The following is a 14284-nucleotide window of genomic DNA, read 5'->3' as shown; positions in this document are numbered from 1 at the left end:
GGGATGCAGCTAACCTCGACGGCAAACAACAGCATCAGACGTTATGACCCTACGTAAGTACATGGACAGGCATGTTAAGTACAATAGGGTTAGCATCCACTAAAAATAGCAAATGGGCAGCATCTCTAGTGATATCCTGAGTCGTGTATTGTAAGTTTGTTGCTGGTATTGGTGAAATTGAGCTGGACACGGTAATATTTGAACATCACACAGTGTGCAGTACTGAAATAAACAAGGCACGAACATGCTTAATACATCAACCATACAAATCATAGCCGTTGCAAGTGGTATTCGTAAGATTTAGCTGGTCAGATCTTACCTGTTAAGTCCCGCGGGGTAGTCGCTGGGGCACTTCATCAGGGCCAGAGCCTGCACCATGTTGGCGGCGGCGGAGGCGAGGTGTTCCTCCGGGTCCACACGCACATCGGCCATCGCGCCATGGACCGCCATCAGCTCCTGGCGGTGGGGATTTGGAGGCATGAGGATGTTTCGCAGGCGCCATTTAAGCAATCAGGCCGGGGACGTGATAGAGATCGGTGGGTTACCTGACTGGATCCGAGCAGAACATAGATGTGGTTGAAGCTGTGGTTGAGGCGGTGGAGGTTGAGATGCCGGTAGGGGGAGGCGGGGGGGGGGAGGGGATATTGAGGAAATTTGATGGATGGAGATGTGGTTGGAGGAATAAATTCTGAAATCATGCGCCTAATGAAAATTTTGCTGCGAAACTTGAAACTTGGGTGGGGAAACACACAACACAGACGAAGCGCGTAAAATACTCGTGTGCGAGAAAACAGAAAATCGGCAGATCCCGTCTCCAAAAAAATGTACACATGTAGTTGATTTATGGATCATTAACACAAAAAACGCAGACGGGTACGGCATAGAAACCGTGTGTTTTGTGATCTTCTAATGATTAATGCAAAAAAACGCACACGGGAACACATGCTAATCAACGCTCAAAGCCCTCAAAGGATGCTCTTACCGACATTGTACTTAATACTACAAACTTAAAGCACTAATGGTAATTTGCTCTAATACTACGAACTTAAACTACTTCTCACATGCTGCCATCGAGGCATGCTGGCTAGACGCCCACATGCTCCTTCCCGGCCTTGTAGGCGGCAGCCCACCGTGCTTCGATCTCCGCCAAGCTCTCCTCACCACGGCGTGCGGCCTCTTCTTTATTGCGGCGGCGGGACTCTCTTTTCTTGACTGCTTTCTGCCTTTTCTGCTCCTTCTGTGCGGCATTGGCCGCCTCTAGATCCACCACCCATTCGCCCATGGCAGCCTCAAAGTTCGCCCATGTAACTGTGTGGCCGGCGGCGGCGATGAACTCGGCGCGGCGAGATGCCATCGCTTCCTTACCATGTGTGTGGTCGCGGGCGGCGAGGAACGCAACGCGGTAGGATGCCATCGCTTCCTTACTAGTTACTGTGCGCCGCGGTGCCATGGATGAGCTTGGAGAGAGCTCTGGGACGGAGGGGCCAGGCAGCCGTACAGTGCGTGTTGGGGAACGCAGTATTTCAAAAAAATTCCTACGATCACGCAAGATCTATCTAGGTGATGCATAGCAACGAGCGGGGAGAGTGTGTCCACGTACCCTCGTAGACCAAAAGCGGAAGCGTTTAGTAACGCGGTTGATGTAGTCGAACGTCTTCGTGATCCAACCGGTCCAAGCACCGAACATACGGCACCTCCGCGTTCAGCACACGTTCAGCACGATGACGTCCCTCGAGCTCTTGATCCAGTTGAGGACGAGGGAGAGTTCTGTCAGCACGACGGTGTGGCGACGATGATGATGTTACCGGCGTAGGGCTTCGCCTAAGCACTACGACGATATGAACGAGCTGTGTAACTGTGGATGGGGGCACCGCACACGGCTAAGAGAAGACTTGTTGTCCCTTTGGGGTGCCCCCTGTCCACGTATATAAAGGAGGAAGGGAGAGAGGCCGCCCCCTAGGGGCGCGCCAAGAGTATGGAGTCCTACTAGGACTTCCAAGTCCTAGTAGGAATCTGTTTCCTTTTCGGAGTAGGAGAGAAGGAAAGAGGGAAAGAGAGAGGGAGTAGGAAAAGGCAAGGGGGGTGCCGCTTGATACGTCCATTTTGCATCATGCTTTTATATCGATATTTATTGCATTATGGGCTGTTATTACACGTTTGTCACAATACTTATGCCTATTCTCTCTTATTTTACAAGGTTTACATGAAGAGGGAGAATGCCGGCAGCTGGAATTCCGGGCTGGAAAAGGAGCAAATATTAGAGACCTATTCTGCACAGCTCCAAAAGTCCTGAAACTTCACGAAAGTCATTTTTGGAATTAATAAAAAATACTGAGCGAAGAAACTACCAGAGGGGGGCCACACCCTGGCCACGAGGGTGGGAGGCGCTCCCTAGCCCCCTGGGCGCGCCCCCTGCCTCGTGGGCCCCCTGGCAGGCCTCCAGTGCCCATCTTCTGCTATATGAAGTCTTTCGTCCGAGAAAAAATCATAAGCAAGCTTTCTGGAAGAAACTCCGCCGCCACGAGGCGGAACCTTGGCGGAACCAATCTAGGGCTCCAGCAGAGCTGTTCTCACTACAAAAATAATACACTTCCGTGATGATACGTGTTTGTCACAGTAGGTCACGTTTTCTGTCATGCATGTACATCCATGACAAATTTATGACAGAATCAAGATAGTCATACCTGTGCTGTCGTAGAAGTGTTCCATGACATTACCAAAATTATCATCACGGAAGTGTCCACTTCCATGACGATAAATCGCGCGTCACAGAAGTGCTTTCGTCAAGGGTGACCGACACGTGGCATCCACCGTAACGGAACGCCGTTAAGCTATCGGGTCCGGTTTTGGATCCGATAACCCGTTAACAGCCCCGACCAATGGGGATTTTCCACGTGTAAAATCATCATTGGCTGGAGGAAACACGTGTCAGCTCCGTGTTGGCACAGGTGTCACTCATCCAATGGGCGAAATGCGCCTATGATATGTTAACACGTGGACCGGCGCAAAAGTGGCCCATAAAGTTTAAATGGGCCGACCCAACTAAAGGCCCACAAGGTTTTGCGGACCATAATGGGCCGGCCCAGCTAAAGGCCCAAAAGATTTTGCGGGCCATAATGGGCCGGCCCAGGTAAAGGCCCACAAGATTTTCGCGGGCCATAATGGGCCAGCCCAGGTGAAGGCCCACAAGATTTTTGTGGACCATAATGGGCCGGCCCAGCTAAAGGCCCACGAGATTTTGCCGACATTAATGGGCCGGCCCAGCTGTAGGCCCACAAGATTTTGAGGACCCTAGTAGGCCGGCCCATTAACTGACTGCCATGTTTTGGGCCAAATGCCGGCCCATATTTGATCCGGCCCACTAATGGCCTGCCACGTCTCGGGCCTAATAATGGCCCATATGAGATCCGGCCCGTTAAAAGCCTACCATGTTCTGGGCCAAATTACGGCCCAGATCAGGTGCGGCCCTTTAAGATGGTTGGGCTAAATTATGGCCCATATCAGATTCGGCCCGTCAACTGGACGCTATGCTTTTGGGCCCACTTGCTAAAGGCCCATTTAGTAATTCGGCCTGATATTAGTTTTGGCCTATTAAGGGCCCATTTAACATTTCGGCCCTATATTAATTTCGGCCTGTTAAAAACCCGTCATATAGTTGGGCTTGACTATGGCCCGGTTTGCATCCGGCCTGCTCGCAGCCGATAATCTAATTGGGCTAAACAAGGACCGAGACAATTTTGGCCCATGGGCCGGGGTCTATTTCGGCCTGCTGCCGGCCCGTGAGCTGTTCGGCATGTTTCAGGCCCAACCTACTTTTCAGCCTCCTAAAGGCCCATTGAGTTTTCTTGGGAAAATAGGGCCGGCGGTTTACTCGGCCTATTAAAGGCCCGAATCTACTAGTGTGCCAGTTTACATTTAGGCCTGTTAACGGACCAAGATGACGGGGCCCATGATGCAGATCATACATGGTGATTTGCATGACGGCCCAATTATGTACTGTAATTTTACGGTTTGGCCGGTTTACTGCGAAGACAGGATATATATACAGTAAAATAACTGTAGCATCGTGAATAAGAAAAAAACCTAGACTATACAATAAAGAAATTACGGCATATTACATCCACTGGGCATCAAAGTTTGCCACTATGATAATAAAGCACAAGCAGACAACAGATTACATACACTGGGCATCAAAGATCGCCACCAGTGCAACTAAACACGCTGACAAAATAATATACAAAACCGACAGCACTTCAATAGAGTTCAAGAAAGGTTAGCCCTGCCCGGGAGCTGCAGCGCAAGCAGCTGAGCAAGCTGGTGAGACTGCACTTGTTTGACACTTATATCCTCCTCACTCTGAAAGATAAACAAGCAAATAGATGATAGGTTTTGCACATATAAGTATCAGTGCTGACAATTCATCACATTTCTTACTGACGAATAAAGTGACACAATTTAAAATAGCATTAACACAATATGGTATTGTTCAGGTCAAGACATGGCAGGAAATGACATTGTGAAGGAGTTGACAGCTTCACGACACCACTGGATTACAGATCAAGAACTCATAAGTAACAATGGTTAGTGTGCTGTCAATTTATCCCATTTCAGATTGGCAAAATAAGATCACTTGCACTGTGTAGTTTAATTTACATGGTATGAAGAAGGAACTTGGTTGTACAACTGAAAACTTAAATTGAGAAGGACAAACTTTTGTTTATGAACTAGAGTACATAATAAACTTTAAACATGCAATTTGATGCAAACACCAAAAATAAACAACTGTTGCAGTCATGCCTAACCAAATATACACAACAAAGTTTGAAGGCTTGAGAAGGACAAACTTACATTATTGGTGAAGGCAGGCTCTATAAAGCCCTTGTCCATGCTGATGGGGGGGGGCAATTCAAGAAGTTTACCACAGAATCTTTTTCATAAGCATTGCCTTTATTCAAGAGTAAATATAGATGTGACAATATAAGAAAAAATGGAGAATATTTAAGATAAGATGAAGAGTGATGCTACATAACCAAGTAGCTATAAATGTCAGTACAGCGATACAGGCAAAAGGTACAGCCAAGAGCAATGCAGAGCTAAACTTCTTCAGTACCATCGGTGTTATCCAACCTTATGGTAAGAGTAAATATAGATCTTATGTGTAGAAAATGGAGGGAAAAGGAAAATAAGTTGCAGAGTGATGGTACATGAACAACTACCTGTCAATATAAGTACACTGATAAAGGATAGCAGGTACTTACAAGAACATTGCAGAGCTAAAAAAATTCATTGGCATTGGATATATTCTACACTAATGTAACCATTCATACATATCAGATAATTTGGAGCGAACAATTGATAAGCAAGCTATCATGCATACTGCTGTCACATAATGAACCAGGTATGTATGCAAGTACAGTGATACAGGACAACAGGTACTAACAAGAGCAAAGCGGCGGGCAGCATATTTGCGATATCCTGTCGTTCTTTTCAAACCGGAATTCTTTTTCGAGCAGATTTCCTGCAAAAAAGATCCGTAAGGCACATGCGGAAAAGTAGAAGTTCAAATTGTCATGCGATATCATAGACAGTACCTCATCCTCGGAACGAGACCAGTGGATAACAAGGTTTTTCCATTCAATGTCTTCTAAATTTAGCACAGGAGACTTCACCAGAAGTTCGTTTATAGACTTGCCATCAAAGTGTGATTTCCTTAGGTAACACCAATACTGCTGCAATGCTTCCTTGAAAAGCGCAAGCAAGCTTTGCTTGTCATGACTATCCAGATTGACCCTCGCCTACTTACAACAATGTAATGTAAATCATTGATGTGTTCAATCAGCAAAAAACAGGAAAATAATCACCATGAATAATAGCACTTACACGTAAGTGGGACAGGAAGATGTGAAAATGGTGTTTGTCTTCACTATAATCTTCCGATGATGGGAATATATGCACGTAGTCCCTAACAACATTGAAAGCATTGTCTTTTAAACTGGGAATAACTGGAATGGGGTTCCAATCTGCAGGAATTAGCCGTCTCTGTAGTTGGGATAGGTCTTCGACCGGTGGACTTGTTGTACTTTTTGCTGGAGTGGGATTTTTCTGTGGTACGGCTAGTGCTATGGCAACCGAAATCGGCATACCTTTTGCTGGAGTGCAGGTCCTGTGTGGTGAGGCTAGTGGTGTGGCCAGTGAAGTATGGGTACAGTCTGCTGGAGTTGGTCCTACGTTTTGTGTCACTGGTTGTACAACCAATATAAGTGGGGTGCTGTCTGATTTCTCCGGCACAACCACATTTTTCAAGGACTTTGCTAGTGCTCCTTCAGGTTCGGCAATCACCCTCTTCCTTTTTGATGTCTGATGCACAAGAACAACATTTGAGTGGAAAAACATGGTATGATGACAGATGGAATATGTATTGATAATGGATGGGCATGGCATCTCGACATATATGATGAGTAAATTAAGTAGATGGCGGTGCAACAAAGTAGAAGAAATGCGAGACAACATATGCAAGATACACGCAATCAATAAAACCTTGCCAAATTAGAGCAGGCACCTTGATGGGTGAACATGACAGGCCATCTGCCTTTGACTCCTCGAGGTTAGAATAGTCATTATGATCATATTCTGAACAAGAATCTACAGGTGGGGAGCGTATGAGTTTTGCATCCAGAATGGCACTCAATGCCTTGGTGCCAATTTTGTAAGTCATTGCAGTGTTCCACAATATTCTTCTGATGCACAGATTCTGATATTCACTGTAATTACGTATAATATCTGAGAACCATGAAAACATAAATAGCTGTGAGATTATCTTTGTAATGCAGAGGATATTCTAATATAGGGGCGCCCCTGTAAACACTTGTGTGCTATCACTGGATTCTGATGAGAGAGCTCATGTGTGCTGTAATATGGTGCGTGCATTTATATAATCTGGCACAAGTACACACAAAAAATAGGCTCCAGAAGTAAGGATAGTTGCCAGATGATAGGTTCAAAATATACTGTATAGAGAGTTTATTGCGAAACCATGATAACAAGAGCACACAACAACTAGGCAGATCATAGTGTACATAAAAGGGGTACACCATAACCACGATATATAAATCGGGAAAGTGGAACTGGCTTGAAAATACGGTGTTGTATTGCCGCTAGTAATTGAAAGCCTATCGATCAAGTACATGCCAGCTCTATCAGCTGTTGACTGCAGATGTCCCTGCTCCCCTTCCTGACAAGGAACATACTGTACGTACTAAATACAGAATAACAAAAGAGGATAATGTTAAAGAACAGAAGAGGAAGCATATTCTTGAGGTTCCGCTTAATTGCATGCAATGTTGGTTGCCAACTCATGATGAATCACAGCGCCCAAAGAAATGCAATTCCATGCTGTCTCTCTATATGTGGCAATTTTGAACAAGAGTCATTAGGATCATATTCTGAACAAGAGTCAACAGATGTGGAGCGTATGAGTTTCATTGCATCCAGAATGGCACTCAATGCCTTGGTGCCAATTTTGTAAGTCATTGCGGTGTTTAGCTTCAAGAGTGGACTGCTCCTAGTGCGACACAAAGCAGCTACACAGATCATAGTGTAGATATAACGGGAAAACCATAAGCATCAGAGTAAAATCAGCAAAGTGGAACTTGCTGGAATATATGTGCTAGTATTGCCGGTACGGCTAGAAAGGCTTCGGATACCAGCTCTCTTCAACTGAAGGTGCGGTACTGTTAATATCAGTGTAACTCTCAAAGGCGACACAACTCCCCGCATTTCCTTGCTATTCTTATAGGATTCAAGTGGGCAGGCCACTACAAATCCTATTCCCATGTTTACAAAATCCTACGAATCAAAGAGGCCCGACGAGTTCAAAGTGTCCATACCAACCGACCGTATAGACCTCTACACTGCAAATGTCCCTGCTCATCTTCACTGCAAGGAACATACTGTACTACTATCATACTCCCTCCGTTCCAAAATATAAGTCTTGGTAGAGATTTCCACTATGGATCACATACAGACGTATCCAAATACATTTTAGAGTGTAGATTCACTCATTTTTCTCCATATGTAGTCCATGGTGGAATCTATACAAAGACTTGTATTTAGGAACGGAGAGAGTACTTATTAAAGAAGAACGGAAGAGGAACATGGTAAAGAAGAGCAAGCAGATTTTTGATAATAAAATGTTCATTGCGCAGTTCCCACACATGATGAACCAGAGCGCATTAAGAAAGCAACTCCCTGTTGTCTCTCTATATGTGGTGCACGTGCTTTTTCGAAAGTAAAGTAGGAACATTAGCTGACCAATTAAATGTTATCTGTTTTAGTAATATCAGCATCATATCAGATTCGTACTTGAGCAACAAGTTTGGAATTATGAGTCGCACGTTGTTTAGCTTGATGGATTCAGGAGCAGTGCTAAGCAGGTACGATGATGGTACTGAATATAAAGGCATGTTTGCATTTGGGTCAGTCAATCATTTCAGGCGGTTGGATGAAGATCCTACGTCTCCTAACCCTTCTTCTTCCTCGTCTCTGATTCTTCCCATATAGAACACCGCACGGGCCGCCGGCCGGACCATCGGCCCCCATCGCCTGTGTTCCTCCGCCACCCCCACCCCCGCCCCCACCCGCGTCGAGTTTTCTTCGTTCAGCGAGGCCCCACCACCGCCCCAACCAAAGTCCCCACCCGAGCCCCTTCTTTCGCACCGGCGAACTCCGGCGAGCTCTGACAAATCGACTGACCCAATTTTGAAATTTAGTCTACTGTGATTTAGCTAGTGTGGAATATAAAAGGGGAAAACCATAAGCATTGGGAGTATAGTGTTGAGCGTGCCATGGCGGATCTGAAGGTGCAAACCGGACAAAGGCAACTTCGCAACCAATGTTTGCTCTCAACTAGCAAGTAAGTGATGGACAAGAAATCAGAGTAAAGCAGTGGCGATCTATTTTCTTGCTGTATAAATAAGTTGAGCAGATACGAAAGAGTACCGCCTCTGGTGCAGCGCCGTGTATGCATCTGCTGAGAATTTGACGGTGCTGCGGTAGCGATGGCTGTCGGCAGCGTGGAAGCAGATCTAGGAGGGTAGACGGTGGCGGCGAGGCGCGGTGGACGAGACGGTCGTAGGAGCAGCGCCGGCAAGGTGGACGACGGCGGGGATGAAGCGAGAGGACAGGATGCAAGGATCCCGGTCCGAAGCCGTGGATGAGAGAGGTCGATCTCTTGTAATGGACGGCGGTGTCGGGGTATTAGCTCCGGCATGGTGGAGGAGGACGACGGTGGATGGGGTGGCGGATGGAGGAGGCTGGGATGGAGAGGGTGTTTTGGCGCCCACGGAGTACGAATGGGGAAATGGAGGTGGAGAGGAAGGGGGGGGACCATGTCTTCAGGGCGCGCTTGTCTCAAATGCGAGGAAATTTATAAACTTAGCCCCTGTTTCAAATTTCCTACATCACATCAATATTAGTCGATTGGGGATAGGACGGTAATCTCGCATACACCGAATATTTGCCGGCGAGAGTTTGTTTTTGGCGCCCACCGTGTATGAATCGGGGAGGGAGTCGATTTCGGCCGAGGACACACTGTGTTTTGGCGCCCACCGTGTATGAATCCAGGTGAGAGGCGGTTATGTCATGTTTGAGTGAAATTACAAACCTACCCCTATCGAAACCTACAGAAATCGAGCAGATAGGCTTTGCGTGGCAGGGATAGGTAGTAGTAATTTCCATCTCGCAGATTTTGGTTTCGGGCGATTACTGCGACTTTCCCTGCTTCGTTCAAATTTTGCAGAGTGCACGTTTACCGTGCCAACTCAATTCGAATCCCGTTTGTATTCTATTTTTTTCGGGCGGGATCCATTTTCGATTGGAATAAAATTCTATATACATCATTTTTTATATATACTTTCAAAAGCACAGCACCCTTTATACATAAATATGGTTTACAAATGGCATGATCTCAGATTCATAAGGTTGTATCCATCAATTTGGATTTTCAAATATTTGAAACCACTTTATGTTGAAATCCAATGTACGTATTCCTCGCTAACTGTCTCCAATTAATGTGTATTTCATGCGGGTTTTTTACTTCTCAAACATGTATAATGTGTTTCACACACGCAACATATAGTGTATCCCGTTTAGACATTAATTGCATATAAACCATGCATTGTTTCTAATTAAAGAATCTATGGATCACCAATATTGATAAACTATACTCCCTCCGTTCCTTGATATAAGGTGTATAGATTTTTGAGAAAAAATCCGAAATATAAGGTGTATTGCGTTGTACCACTCGTTTGAATAAGTTTTTTAGGGATTTGATTACATTTCCTTATATCATGCAAGCTCCTCTATTTTCTCATGTCAATTAGTCAGGTGTAATCTCGCCCAAAACTTGTGAAATTTTCCCTCCACGTGCGTTCTTTAATTTCCGTGCCAAAAACTATACACCCTATATTTAGGAATGGAGGGAGTATAACATTACACGTGTCCCCAAATTCAAATGAATATGCATGTTTGATACACCAATTTGCGTTATGATATTATCGATGTCGTGATCTCTAGTTTAAATATTTGAATCCCATTTAATCCAGATATTCGTCTCATATAACTATCACTCATGCTTATATAGGACTATCTCTCTAGACCTATACGCGTTCATCGTCTCTCGGGTATTCCTGTATGTCGACAATGATCTTTTATCTTAGTAACACACTGACGGTACTCTCTCCCTCAACCTTCATCACTCTATCTCTCTCTAAGTATATCTCGCTCCCTGCTATGTGTCTCTAACTATGATTCTCCATGTGGAATCTCTTTCTCTCACACAAACACAAAACTTTGTCTTCCGGGGTCTCATTTCTCTCTACTATTCCTCTGTTGCCACTCGCACACCCCTAATACAGAGATGTCTTTCGCTCCTTAGGTATGAGAACCTACGACTCTTCCTCTTAAATATCTCTTTCTCACACAAAAACACAAACTCTGTCTCCCAGGGTCTCATATTTCTCCACTGTTCTCTTGCATGTCGCTCACACACACTGTCTCTCCCTAGAGATATCTTGCATTCCCTCATATGTTTCTCTAGCTACCACTCTCGTTTTGAAATATCTTTCTCTCTCGCAGACACAAAACTCCGTCTCTCGGGATCTCATTTCTCTCCGATATTTGTTTGTATGTGAGTCACATGCACCCTTTCTTCATCTCTCTCTCACACCCACACCCATAACTCAGCCTTCTGATCCACTCGACTCCTATCTCTAACGCACACTAGCTAGCATCTTTATCTTTCTATCTATCTGTTTCTCCATCAACCTTCTTTCATTTATAGGTTGTTCTCTTTTGCACAATCGTTGTGCCTCACTCCCTCTGCTCGCCATAGATGCATGCTCTAGCCCACGCCACTATCTCTTAAAGACAAAAACACATGCTCAATTGTCGGGCCTTCTTCCCTGCATTCTCGCATGCATGCATATTGTCATACCGATCCGTCTCTCCCATGTCGTTGATCTTAGCTTATGACTTATGTCTTCTTTCTTTTATCTCGATCATGCGCGTGCGCACACACACACACATCCCACATATACATGTATACCTCTCACACATGCACGTTGAAGGTCTCTATGTCTCCATACGTAGTTAATTACCCTCAACCCTAACGCCACATCAAATCGTTCTCTTCTTGTGTGCACATAACTTCCGCCTGGATGGGTAAAACACACACTCACACTTAACAATCTCCTTGTAGCTACCCCCCTCTCACTATTCCCCTATATCCCCGAAACCAATAATACCATCCCTTCGTTTAATTCCCGCCTACATGCACCATCGATATATAGTAGTCCCCCTTGGTGCCTCTCGAACAAACACGTTCTCTCGATGTCGACTAGTCTCACGCGCACACACCTTCTCTTCCCTCTCTACGGGTATTTTCTCTCTCGCACCCCATCATTGGTGGCCTCTGCCATACACATCACCTCTCTAGGATGAAGCCATGCACACTTAAATTACATCCGCCACCGAGGACCCCGCGACACACACACACACACACACAAACAAACACACACACACACACACACGCATGCACGCACCCACCCACCCACCCACCCACACACACACGCACACACACACAGAAGACTCCATCACACACACACACACCCACACACACACTAAGACTCCATCTCTCTCTCCCCCCCCACACACACACACATGCTCTAGGCGGAGCATTTGTTCCTACCACCCTTCATCTACCCTTACCTGTATGATAAACAATCACCTTAATTTACATGTATAACATGGACAAATTCCACTTTACTTTAGTAGTTAGCAAACTTATCATTTGTACCCATATAAAAAACTGAGTTGGCGATGATGGTGTGCCTGCCATCTTGTAATATAGACCGTCTGATCTATATGTGATGGATAGAAAGCAAACTATGATAATTTTACAAAAGATAGCCGCACCTCTCTCCACATCCTTATCTCCCACACCTCATTGCTGAGCAATTAAAAAAGAAAGTCTCTGGAACAATCAAGCATGGTGGCCGCTGCCGCCTGCCGGCGCCGTCCATCCCCATGCCTCCGCCCATTCCGACCACCAGTCACCACCACGCTCCACTCCTCCTCACCTTATCTCTCATCTTTCATTTTTTCAATGACATTCTCGAGATACCAGTTTTCCGATAAAATTCTTGAAATATCATTTGTTTTTACACATGGGATTACTCCTGCATGGGTAAATCACAACATGTGTTTTGTAAAAAATGCATATTGATGTTCCATGCAATGCACGAGCATCTTGCTTGTAATTATATAACACAAATCACGAGCAGGAAGTGACATTTTCTTTACACAACCACGTTAACATGGCCACGTAAATCACTAGCTAAAGTAAATACCATTATACTTATATCCTGATGCAAAAGGTTGAGTACATGTCCGAAGAGTAGAGTCGCACACACGCACTCTGTCTGTCAGAATCTCTCACACACACACACACACCAGTTACGTGACGCCCACTTAAGCACACACGTATGTTACAATTTGTGCACCCGCGGGTACACGTGAAGCTGCGCATTTATTTAAGCCGGACGGCGAACCCAAACAGTAGCTGCATTCATTCCCCTCCCGCCGCCTCTTCTCTGGTCGCTGTCGCCCGGTAGCCATGGCCCGGCCGAAGGTAACAACATACGCCATACTCCCGCCGGAGCGGCTGTTTAATCTGGAAATTTTAGTGGTCATGCATGCATCTTTTTGTGCTAGCACTCCTATATAAGGGTTGACTGGTCGCTTCCCGCGGACGTACGCGGGCGGTGGAAGAGGAAGGAGAAGGGAAGCGGGCTGTGGAGTAATGTTTTTTACCACAAATTCTTAGGAAACTGAGTGCAATAATTGAGTAGTTTTGCAAACTACCAGTACTACACATGAAACGGTTCAAAACCTATACTCCCTTGCCAGCGCGCGCTTCCCGCTTGAAACGGTCAGTGTCGCCCTGGAGCATTAGTGCCGCATTAATGCCCGGCCAGAGTGGAGGCGACCTCTCACTGGCGCCGGCTTTGAAGCGGCACGACGGCCGAGAGAGCGCCGCTTCCCGGTGCACCGACTGCTCCACGTCGAGGCTGGCCATCGACCGGGGTGATGCCCCCCTTCCGTTCCGCACTCTAATCTGGTGCATGACACGTATTACGTCGACCCGGATGTTGCTGGCTGTCCCACATGTCGGCGAAGTAGTACGTAGTAGTAAGAAGAAGCAAATAATCATGCGGTATAAGTCTTTCTAGAGATTCCAACAAGTGACTAGACTACACCGCGTGCAGTATCTCAAATCTCCCTTCTGGTTTATAGGGCTCAAATCTCATCAACCAAGGCATTTTGCGATTGGAGGAATGTATCTCGTACTTTACAAAACTACCCTAATTAAACTCATGCATTAATTACGTAGTTCTCTCGTTTTCCTCTCCGCCTTGGTCGCGGTACACAGTATTGACCACTCCTATATGACTAGCCGCTCTATCTACATGTGGGACATCAAAGCATCCGGGCCCGCGTGCCATCCACCAAATCACAGTGAGGTGCTACAGTCGAAACTCACCGGTCACCCCGGTGTGGCCGTCATGACCCGTCATATCACAAAACCCACACCTTTACCAGCAGTGGTAAAGTGGCCTCGAAGTTGGACTGGACGAAGCAACCATCATTTCACTGGAACGCTCGTTGAAGCCCTTTCTCCCCTTTCTTGAAGAAAACCTCACTCCAGGCTACTCACTTCTGCCATTTT

The sequence above is a fragment of the Triticum aestivum genome, chromosome 7D (assembly GCF_018294505.1).
Source record: "Triticum aestivum cultivar Chinese Spring chromosome 7D, IWGSC CS RefSeq v2.1, whole genome shotgun sequence".
Taxonomy (NCBI): Eukaryota; Viridiplantae; Streptophyta; class Magnoliopsida; order Poales; family Poaceae; genus Triticum; species Triticum aestivum.
This window is presented reverse-complemented; position numbering follows the sequence as displayed.